The 11,919-nt window shown below is 45.0% G+C and overlaps 1 protein-coding gene across 8 annotated transcripts in view; it reads left to right on the forward strand.

The window, feature by feature from the left end:
* Window positions 1-11,919, forward strand: part of TECPR2 (tectonin beta-propeller repeat containing 2) — a 105,659-nt gene that overhangs the window by 1,346 nt on the left and 92,394 nt on the right. Inside the window, exon 1 of one of the 8 annotated variants that reach the window (XM_042944343.1) lies at window positions 10,233-10,365. The exons of the other annotated variants lie outside the window; for them this stretch is intronic. The gene's annotated coding sequence lies outside the window, so the exon portion shown is untranslated. Of the gene's footprint in view, window positions 1-10,232; window positions 10,366-11,919 lie in introns of those variants that run through there. 8 annotated transcript variants of the gene reach the window in all.

The raw sequence follows: 11,919 nt of genomic DNA on the forward strand, positions 1-11,919 counted from the left end.
TATTTGAGTCCCTTGTATGCCTGCCACATACCAGGCTCTAGGGATGCTGTGGTTCTAGTCCCTACCCTCAGGGAGCTTTCTAGTTGGAGAACCAGCAGGTGCGGGTGTAGGGACTGCTTTACCCGAGACCATGGTGGGGAAGTTGGGATAAGGATAGTCCCCCTGGAGGAGTGACTAGCCAGTAGCTTTTGTTGGGTTTAAGTTATTTTGTGGCCACATCATCATTTTCAATAGAAGATTGTCTTCTTCTGGATCTGCTTTCCATTTTAGAAAGGTAACACTTCAGGTTTGAGGAAGGTCATTTTATATTAGCTTCCGTGTAGTTTGGACAGAACGGCTACTGGAACTTCGTGGGGAAAAAAGGAAGGTAGCAGGCGTCAGGAGGAGCAGTCGATTGAACTTGGAAAAGTGAAGGGCCGATACACATAAGGAAAACGAGCTTTGGTGTCAATCCTGGAGAGATTTCTAGATACAGTGAAGCACAAGGAGCTTGGTAGAATCAGGAGGGAAGAGTTCCCAGCTCTGCTGAGGCAGACACGAGCTGTTGTTCGAAGTGTGTGGTCAGGTTCACTAAGACCTGGACTTCAGAGACCAACGAGGTTTTGCATGATGGTGGGTGTAGCTGAGGTAGAATGGTCTTATGTTTTGGAATATCATGCTTAGGGGATCCTGGCTTCGGGCTCTGAGAGCTTAGTTTACAAATAGGTGTCGAGTGCTGATTGTACCGTGCGCCAGTGGTCTTTCGAAGCACCACAAGGTGTGTAGACTAGAAGGATGTGGGGGAAGAAAGAATCCAGGAAAGAAGCTAGACAACTAAAGATGAGGTGCCGTGTGATGACGAGGTGCTCAGTGTTCTCCGAAAGCAGAGAAAGACCAACTGTTAGAGGCTGTGAAGGTTTCCCAGGGGAGAACGAGTTCTTACAGGGTGTGGGGGGGCGGGGGACGGGAAGGGAGGAAGAGGCCTTTGCAAAGACGAACAGGTCCTGGTGTGTTCAGGGCCTGTGCTGGGAAGCTCATTGCAGCTGCGGGGTAGAGTGTGTGGAAGGAAGGGTGGCCTGGCACCAGGCTAGATACACATCTTTTTAAAAAATGTTCTCCTTCCACGCTTCCATGAGGCTATAGCCTGTGTGCACCGGCCAGCCAGCCAACAGGCATGGCAGCGGGGCAGTGACATTCGTCTGGGAGATAAATGACTTCATTCCCATTGTGCTCAGCCATGAGATTTTAACACTTGAAGGAGTGATGGATGCTGTAGCCAGACTTCAAAAATAGATTGTACAACAGGGATACTAATTGTCTTCCTGGAGATTTTGGAGACAGTCCTTAAAGCATCTGAGTTGTGGAGTGCTCTGGCAGTGCAGGGTTCCTGTACTGAGTGAATGGTGTAGACTGTACATTGTAGTCCTTGCTCCAGTTTTGAAAAGCGGCCCACCAAGGTGGCATCAGGGTGCTTGCTGTCAGCATGGAGAGCGGCTGACACCCTTCCAGTGCATGGGGTCGATGGTAGGCACCATTGTGGGGAGAAGCATCCTCACTGGAAGAATGTTGTAGAGTGATGTTTTGTACTTTTAATGGAAATATTTGTGACCAAGGAAGCATTATTGATTTTAAAGATTGGGTTGAGGGGCACCTGGATGGCTCAGTCGGTGAAGCGTCCGACTTCAGCTCGGGTCACGATCTCACGGTCTGTGAGTTCGAGCCCGGCGTCAGGCTCTATGCTGACAGCTTGGAGCCTGGAGCCTGCTTCGGATTCTGTGTCTCCCTCTCTTTCTTTGCCCTCCCTTGCTCATTCTCTGTCTCTCTCTCTCAAAAAGTAAACATTAAAAAAAAAAAAAAAAAAGATTGGATTGAGAATATTATTTTGCAGTAAGACCTGAATTAACATCTTATTTATTCAATCAGCAAATCTTTACTGAATATCTGCTCTGTGCCAAAGATATTGTTAGGTACTGGGGTTTACATTTGTTGCGTATATTTTCATGAGAGATCATTGAACTGCTTAGCAGGTAAAGTGACTGAAGGTTGCAATGAGAATCACGAAGGACGTACACAAGGTGACAGGACAGGGAAGAGGGGTGGAGGGACTACAAGCCATCTGCCCGGGGAGGGCCTTTGCGAAGGCAGGTTTGTGGGGTCAGATAAAGGATCATTGGAGTAGAGGGGATAGAGGCCTGAGGAGGGACAGAGGGGGCCAGTGCCGCAAGAGCTTGGTGGCCAGGCGGGGAGGGATGGGGATGTGATGGGGGAGCCAGGAAGGCTGGCGGCACAGAGCCTGATGAGGCCACCGAAAGGCATTTGGTTATTTGAGCCCTGGGGGACCCCTGAAGGATTTTGAATGGGATGGGTTGTATGAGATGCACCCATTTCTCTTTCAGAGAACTCTTTTTAAAAAGGGGGGCGTTGGGGTGCCTGGGTGGCTCAGTCGGTTAAGCGGCCAACTTCGGCTCAGGTCATGATCTCGTGGTTCGTGGGTTCGAGCCCCGCGTCAGGGTCTGTGCCAACAGTTCAGAGCCTGGAGCCTGCTTCAGATTCTGTGTCTCCCTCTTTCTCTGCCCCTCTCCAATCACACACACACTCTCTCTCTCTCCCCAAAATAAATAAAATGTCAAAAAAAAAAAAGGAACTTGAAAGGGGGGGCACACCTGGGTGTCTTCCAACTCTTGATCCCCCTCCCGCTCGTGCACATGCTCTTTCTCTCAAGATAAATAAATAAACGTTAAAAAAAGAAAGACTTTATCTTTTCAGAGAAGTTTCAGGTTCACAGCAGAGTTGAAGAGAAGGTACAGAAATACTTTATATACCCCTGTCCCTGCGCTTACACCGCCTCCCCCGTTGTCAGCATCCCCCACCAGAGTGGGACGTTCGTTACAATTGATGATACTACGCGGACACATCATAATCAACCAGAGTCCGTAGTTTACATTAGGACTCACTTTTGGTGGTGTACATTCTGTGGGTTTGGACAAATGTAAAATGGCACGTATCTGCCATTATGGTATCAGTATTTTCACTGCCCTAAAAATCTTGTGCTTTTGTTTTTTCATCCCCTCCCCTGCCACCCCTGACAACCATTGATCTTCTGACTGTCTCCATAGTGTTTTGCCTTTTCCAGAATGTTACATAGTTGGAATAATAGAGGATGTGGCCTTTTCAGATTGGCTTCTTTCATTAATACACATTTAAGGTTCCTTTCTGTCTTTTCATGATTTAATAGCCCATGTATTTTTAACGCCGAATAACATTCTGTCTTCTGAATGGACCACAGTTGATTTATACCTGCACCTACTAAAGGACATCTTAGCTGCTTGCAACTGTTGACAATTATGAGTAAAGCTGCCATAGATATCTGAGTAAAGGTCTGTGTGTGAATGTACGTTTTCAGCTCCTTTAGGTGAATACCAGGGTATCTAAGTGCTGGATCATATCATAAGATTATGTTTAGTTTTTTGTTTTTTTTTTAAAGTAGGTTCTATGCCTAACATGGGGCTCAAAGTCACGATCCCAAGATCAAGAGTTGCATGCCGTATGGATTGAGCCAGCTAGGTGCCCCAGGTTATGTTTAGTTTTGTACAAAAACCACCAGATGGTCTTCCAGAGTGATCGTACCATTTCACATTCCCACCAGCAATGAATGAGAGTCCCTGTTGGACCATCCTCAGCAGTATCTGGTGTTGTCAGTGTTCTGGATTTTGGCTCTTCTAATAGGCGTGCATCTCATTTTTTTTAATTAAAATTTTTTTCTTTATTTTAGAGGGTGCACGAGTGGGGGAGGGGGCAGAGGGAGAGAGCGAGTGACTCTTAAGCAGTCAGTGTGGAGCCTGATCCTAGGACCCTGTCTGTGATCATGACCTGGGCCAAAATCGAGAGTCGGAAGCTCAACCGACTGAGCCACCCAGGTGCCCCATGTGTATCTTATTTTAATTTGCATTTCCCTGATGACATATGATGTGGAACATCTTTTCATGTGCCTATTTGCCATCTGTAGATCTTCTTTGGTGAGGTGTCTTATTAGGTCTTTGGTCCATTTTTTAACCTGGTTGTTTGTTTTCTTATTGTTGAGTTTTAAGAGTTCTTCATACGGTTTGGGTAACAGTCCTTTATCAAATGTGTCTTTTGCAAATCTTTTCTTCCAGTCTGTGGTTTGTCTTCTCATTCTCTTGACATTTTCTTTTGCAGAATTTTTTAGTTTTAATGAAGTCTAGCTTATCAGTTATTTCTTCCTTGGATCATACCTTTAGTGTTGTATCTAAAAATGTCATCACCATGGGATGCCTGGGTAGCTCAATCAGTTCAGCGTCCAACTCTTGATGTCAGCTCAGGTCTTGATCTCAAGGGCCATGAACTCAAGCCCTGCATTGGGTTCCACACTGGGCATGGAGCCTACTTAAAGTGAAGTAAGATAAAATAAAATGTCATCACCATACTCAACGTCATCCAGGTTTTGTCCTGTGTTATTTTGTAGGAGTTTTATAGTTTTGTGTTTAAAAAAAAATTTTTTTTTTAATCTTCATTTATTTTTGAGAGAGAGACAGCGTGTGAGCGGGGGAGGAGCAGAGAGAGAGGGAGACACAGAATTGGAAGCAGGCTCCGGGCTCCGAGCTGTCAGCACAGAGCCCGACGCAGGGCTTGAATCCACAAACCGCGAGATCATGACCTGAGCCAAAGTCAGTCGCTTAACCGACTGAGCCACCCAGGTGCCCCTATAGTTTTGTGTTTTACATTTAAGCCTGTGATCCATTTTGAGTTAATTTTTGTGAAGGGTATAAGCTCTGTATCTAGATTGCTTTTTTTTCTTTTTCTCTTGCTTTCTTTTTCTCCTTCCTTCCTTCCTTCCTTCCTTCTTTCTTTCTTTGTTTTTTGCATGTGGACGTCTGCTTGTTCCAGCGCTGTTTGTTGAAAAGACAACATGTGCCCCATTGCATTGCCTTGGCTCCTTTGTCAGGGATCAGTTAATTATATTCGGGCAGGTCTGTTTCTGGGCTCTGTATTTTGTTCTGTTGATTTATTTGTTCTGCCAATACCACACTGCCTTGATTACTATAGCTCTAGAGTATGTTTGGCAGTCAGGTAGTATCGTCCTCTAGCTTTGTTCTTCTCCTTCAGTATTGTGTTGGCTCGTGGCTATTCTGGTTCTTTGCTTCTCCGTGTAAATTTAAAATAGTTTTGTCGATAACCACAATATAATTTGCCTGGACTTTGATTTAGATTGCATTCCCAACTGTAAATCAAGTTGGGAAGAGTTGACATCTGGACAGTTTCAAATCTTCCTACCCATGAACATGGGGTATCTTTCCATTTATTTGGTTCTCTGATTTTGTTCGTGAGAGTTTTGTAGTTTTCTTCATATTGATCTTATACGTATTTTGATAGATTTAGGCATAAGTATTTCATTTGGGGGAATGCTAATATAAATGGAATTGTGTTTTTAATTTCAAATTCCACTTGTTCATTGCTGGTATATAGGAAAGCAGTTGGCTTTTGTATGTTAAGCTTGTATCATCACCTTGTTATGATTGCTTATTAGTTTCAGTTTTTTGTTGATTCTTTCAGGCTTTCTACATAGATGATTATGTCATCTGCAAAGACAGTTTTATTCTTTTCTACTCTATCTTTTGTGTCTTTTTCTTGTCTTATTGCATTGGCTAGGACTTCCAGTGTGATGTTGAAAAGGAGTGGTGAGATAGGGAGCTCCTTCCCTTGCACCTGATCACAGTGGGGAAGCTTTGAGTTTCTCACCGTTAAGTGTGCTATTAGCTGTTATTTTTTTATAGGTATTTCTTGTCCACTTGAGGAAATTTCTCTCTATTCCTAGTTTACTGAAGTTTTTAGGATGAATAGGTGTTGGAGAGCTGTTCCTTCTTTTTCTTCTTTCTGCAATAATTTTATTGAGGTATAATTTACATGCCATATAATTTACCCATTTAAAGTGTACAAGTTGGGGCGCCTGGGTGGCTCAGTTGGTTAAGCATCCGACTCTTGGTTTTGGCTCAGGTCATGATCTCACGGTTCGTGGGTTTGAGCCCCACATGGGACTCTGTGTGGACAGTGTGGAGCCTCCTTGGGATCCTGTCTCTCCTTCTCTCTCTGCCCCTTCCCCGCTTGCTCTCTCTCTCACAAAATAATAAACTTTAAGAAAAACTTGTGCAAAGTATTTAAAAAATAAAGTATATAGTTCAGTGGTTTTTAGTGTATTCGTGGAGATATGTAATCATCACTACAACCAGTTTTAGAGTTTTGTCGTCATTCTAAAAAGAAACCCCATACCATTTAACAGTCACCTCCACCCACATTCCCATCTTCTTCCAGCCCTAGGCTGTCACTGATTTACTTTCTGTCTCTTTAGGTTTGCTTATTCTGGGCATTTCATATAAATGGAATCAGTATGTGGTCTTGTGTGTCTGGCTTCTTTCACTTAGCATCATGTTTTCAAGGTTCATCGTGTTATGCATGGATCAGAACTTCATTCCTTTTTATTGCTGAATAATCTTCCATGGTGTGGATATACTGTTGTTTTGATGGACAATTGGTGTTGTTTTAAATTTTTACTATTATGAAGGTAATATTATGAACATTTGTGGACAAATTTTTGTGTAGACATATGTTTTCATTTCTCCTGGATATACAACTAGGAGTAGAATTGCTGGGTTATGTGGTAACTCTGTTTAACCTTTGAAGAGCTGCTAGGCCCTTTCATAGTGGCTGCATCATTTTATTTTCTACCAGCAACGTATGAGGGTTTCAGTTTCTTCACATTCTTATTAACACATATCTTTTTTTATTATTATTATAGCCATCCTAGTGTTTAAAGTGATGTTTCATTGTGGTTTCATTTTGCATTTCCCTGATGATTAATGATGGTGAGCATCTTTGTTGTGCTTCTTGGCCACTTTTTTAATGTTTATTTATTTTAGAGAGAGAGAGAGTGCAACCAGGGTAGATGCAGAGAGAGGGGGACAGAGGATCCAAAGCGGGTTCTGGGCTGACAGCAGAGAGCCCAACACAGGACTTGAACTCACAAACTGTGAGATCATGACCTGAGCTGAAGTCAGATGCTCAACTGACTGAGCCCCCCAGGTGCCCCATATTATTGGCCACTTTTATGTCTTCTTTGGAGAAACATGTATTCGGATCCTTTGTCCATTTAAGAATTGTCTTTTTGTTATTGATTTTTAAGAGTTCTCTATATGTTCTGGATACAAATGCATTATGAGATATGTGATTAACAAATATTTTTGCCAATTCTGTGAGTAGTCTTTTCAGTGTCTTGGTGGTGTTTTTTGGAGCACGAAAGTTTTTAATTCCAATGAAGTCACAGAGTTCATTCCCACTGCTGTGTGTGAGCTTAGGTTCTAGAGGGCAGCTGTGGGAGCAGGAGAGCAGGCATTAGAAGAATGTCGCAGAGGCCCAGGTGAGACACGTGATGGCTTCCTCCTGGTCATGGCCACAGCTGGTGAGAAGGGGCCAGGTGTGAGGTAGGTTAGGCAATAGAGTAGATGGAACGAGGTGAGGGGTTGCTCTGGGGGTAAAGAAGAGGGAGAAGTCAGGCACGAATGCTAGGATTTCAGCCCCAAAAATTGATTCAAAATTTGATTATACTGCCCATTATCTGCCACAGAATTGTGATAATTTTTAATCTGTGCTGGGGCCTGCAAGTGAAGGGATCCTTACACATTTTTGAAGTTGATAGTGTTATTGTTGATTGCGCCAAAGAGATGATTCCAGGGACTCTGTCCTTCCACGAATACCTCCTGAGCCACCGCAAGTAAACGTATAATCCAAGCTAGAATAGTGTACCTGCCCTGCAGATGAGTTTCGAGGCGTATCCTCCGGCCCCTTGTAACCAGGCCGCAGTCTCAGATTCCTTCGTATGGAGATTATGGAGCTGACAAGTGAATGGTATCAGATCAAGGGAATGAATTTTAAATTTGACAGAGCTGCTTTGAGGAAAATGGCTTTGAAAGGAGGAAATAGTACTGGCTGACGTTTGTGAAGTGCTTAGTCCTTCCACTTGCTTCCGAGGAGGCCTCGTCCACTAAAGCAGAAATTAGAACATTTTGGTTCAGAAAATTTTGGTTTATGCATAGAGTGTGTTCGCTGCAGCTTTTCTGTACAGATTAAAAATCGTGTTCTGGTGGAATATTTAATGAAATGGCAAATGCTTCTGGTTTATAAGGTGAAAAGCTGTGTGTGTCTGCATATATGTGTCTGTCACTACCTGTAGATGTAGCATGTCTCTGTACAATGGGATTATTATTTTTTTAATGTTTTATTTATTTTTGAAAGAGAGAGAGAGAGACAGAGCGTGAGTGGGGGAGGGGCAGAGAGAGAGGGAGACACAGAATCCCAAGCAGGTTCCAGGCTCTGAGCTGTCGGCACAGACTCCCCGACGCGGGACTCAACTCACCAGCCGTGAGATCATGACCTGAGCCAAAGTCGGACACTCAACCAACTGAGCCACCTGGGCACCCCCGTACAATGGGATTATTAATGCCATTTATTTAGTTCTTTGTAATTTTCCATACTTCAAAAATTTTAAAGTTTGTTTTGAGAGAAGGGGGGAGGGGCAGAGAGGGAGACGGAGAATCCCAAGCAGGTTCTGCGCTGTCAGCGCAGAGCCCGATGTGGGGCTCGAACCCATGAACCATGAGATCATGACATGAGCTGAAACCGACTGAGCCACCCAGGCGCCCCTCAATTTTTTTTGTTAATTTGAGATAGAGTGTGCGTGCCTTCGAGCTGGGGGTGGGGAGATGAGAGGGACAGAGAGAGAGAAAGAGAGAGAGAAGAATCTTAAGTAGGCTCCACCTTCAGCACAGAGCCCAACGTGGGGCTCAATCCCACCACTGTGGGATCCTGACCTGAGCCGAAATCAAGAGTTGGACACCGAACTGACTGAGCCACTTAGGCACCCCTCAGTTTTTTGACGGTGAACATTTATAACTGTTTAAAAAAATTTTCATTTTAAAAACTTTGTATAAATTATGGCTTCTCGGTGTGTTCGCATGTACACGTCCATCAAGGAAACAAAGCCTTTAACTGCTCCTATGCTGCCTTACGCTTGAAGATGGAAAGATTGTTGAAATAGCAACAGTGTCCTCATCTGTACAATGGAGATAACAGTGGTCCTGATTTGGCGAGGATTTAATGGGTTAGTGTGCTAAGGATAGTTTCTGTGAAGTAATAGCATTAGCGATTAGTGCTGTTGCTATTGTCATTCTTTGCATTTTGGATTATTGTCCCATGTCCTTAAGCGATCTACCTCCTTTCCCGTGGTATCTGTCAGCAACGGTTTTCACTTGAGTGCATGAGGCCATTTCATTTTCATTTGATTCCTGCATCATCTGAGTCTCGCCCACCTTTCTGGAGTACTCGCATAAATCAAGGATTAGTCTTGCCCTTGCCTAGTTATAGGTTTATGAACCGTGCTGCTGTATGGACGGCACAGCATTCACCATCCAGATGCCTGTTGCGTCAGCCATTTAAAGCTATGTGTGTGCTCACTTCAGCGGCACATACACTGAAGCTATGTGAGCTTGGGCACATTTCGGAACCTCCCAGAGCTTCAACCTCTGCTACAAAGGGATGTATCAGTCAATTTTCTTTCTTTTTTTTTAAGATTAAAAAAGAAATTTAGAGAGGGACAGAGCACGCACGAGAGGGGGAGAGGGGCAGAGAGAGAGAATATATATATATTTTTAATATTTGTTTATTTTGAGAGAGAGAGAAACAATCCCAAGCAGCCTTCACTCTGTCGGCACAGAGCCCAACTCGGGGCTCGAACCCATGAACTGTGAGATCATGACCTGAGCCAAAATCAAGAGTCAGATGCTTAGCTGGCTGAGCCACCCAGGTGCCCAGAGAGAGAGAGAGAGAGAGAGAGAGAATATCTTGAGCAGGCTCCATGCTCAGCGCAGAGTCCAACATGGGGCTCGATCCCATAACCCTGGGATCATGACCTGAGCCAAAATCAAGAGTCAGCTGCTCAACCAACTGAGCCACCCAGGGGCCCCAGTCAATTTTCTTAACCATCACAGAGGGATGTGATTCTTATTATTACCATTAGGGGAGCTCTCACAAATTACACTGCTTGCTTCTTCGTATCGACTATTGTGATTATCAAATGAAACAGGAATCTGAAAATGCTTGGATCGCTGGGTATGCCACAGAGATCCAGGGGGGTATTATTCCTGCAGTGAGTTGAGGCAAGATTGGAGAAAAAGTGATTATTTTGTTGGTCTTCCGCTCCTGTCACTCCTTCCTTCCTTGCAGATTTTCCTCGTACACAACTCATTCATCTATTCAGCAAATACTTACTGAGTGCCTCTGATATGCCTGATCCTTTTCTAGGTGCTGGGGGCTACAGAGGTGAGTGAGGCAGATGTGGCCCTGCTCCTGTGGGCCTTACAGACCGGTGATGGTAGAGGGGGTCAGGCAGAGACGGCCAGTGAAAAGAGAAGGAAGAAGAAGTGTGAGCAAGTAAAGCAGAGAGAGGGGAGCAGAGCGTGCTTGGTGGTGGTGGTAGGAAGCGCATTGTAGGGGATGGTCAGGTGGGACGTCGTGGATAAGGGGACATTTTAGCAGACACCCGTATGCTGAGAAGAAGCAAAATCTGAGTGACACCTGGACAAAGAGCATTCCAGGTGGGAGGGACAGCCCGGTGTTGGGGCCCCTGGGTGAGAATGAGTCGGGTGTGAGTTTCGTTATAAGAGAACTTGAAGTTGGTCAGTCAGCTTTATAGAAATCAAAAAGCCACCATTCAGCAGACCGCAGATCCGGGATCCTAACGAGTTCTTACTAGAGGGGCTTAAAGTCTCCGTAGAACTGAAGGGCTAGAATATACCCCTCCAGCTCTGATCAGATCGGGCACCGCCTGTAGCTGCTGCTTGTCTGTCAGAGCTGTGATGGCGCGACTGGGAAGACTCCGGACCTGGACTCGGGTCTCGGCTTTGTGGTCACGGGCCAGTCTTGTGACCCTTGGGTCCTCAGGCCCTTCTTCTCAGAGTTGGAGGTGACGCCAGTGATCTCACAGATGGGACAAGGAGTAAATGAGTGGCTGAACCCTTCATGAATGACAACACACTGTGTAAGGACCGAGTCTCTTTATTGCGGGAGGCTTTGAACTCAGAGTGCCGAGAGGTGTGGGTGTCAGGGTGGAGCAGGTGCATCGCGGAGGCTCCGAGCGTCGAGGGGGCTGCAGGCATCCAGCTGGGGGACGTGCTTCTCTGCTGTCTCGACACAGCGAGTGTATTGCCACACCAGGACTGGTTCGTTGTCCTCCTGGGACAATGGCTTTCCTCTTTCTCTTCATGTTCCGTCCGTCCTCACGAGCTTTGTACTTCAGGATGTTTCCAGTGAAGCCTTTCCCACTACTCTCTCCCGCTTATCAAGACCTACAGCTTCGCACCCAATCACATGTGGTTTTGTGTGTCTTCACGGTTTCTTTTTTTTTTTTTTATTTTTTTTTAATGTTTATTTATTTTTGAGACAGAGACAAAGCATGAACAGGGGAGGGGCAGAGAGAGAGGGAGACACAGAATCCGAAACAGGCTCCAGGCTCTGAGCTGTCAGCACAGAGCCCGACGCGGGGCTCGAACTCACAGACCGTGAGATCATGACCTGAGCCGAAGTCGGACGCTTAACCGACTGAGCCACCTAGGCGCCCCTCTTCACTGTTTCTTTTGCCTGCCTGGCTAGATCATGAACTGCTCGAGAATAAGAACTGTTTCTAATATTCTTTCTGTTTCTCCATAGTATTTATTAGCACAGTATAAATTATAGAGGCCAGTACATACTGACGTGCACGTTGAATTAAAGTGCTCGAAGTGATCTTAATGACACCTGGTTTACTTTCTCCATTGAAATAAGCCACAGCTGTAATTTTTCCCCACCTGCAAGTTCCTCAAGCCCACCGCTAAACAT

Source organism: Panthera leo, chromosome B3 (assembly GCF_018350215.1).
Source record: "Panthera leo isolate Ple1 chromosome B3, P.leo_Ple1_pat1.1, whole genome shotgun sequence".
NCBI lineage: Eukaryota > Metazoa > Chordata > Mammalia > Carnivora > Felidae > Panthera > Panthera leo.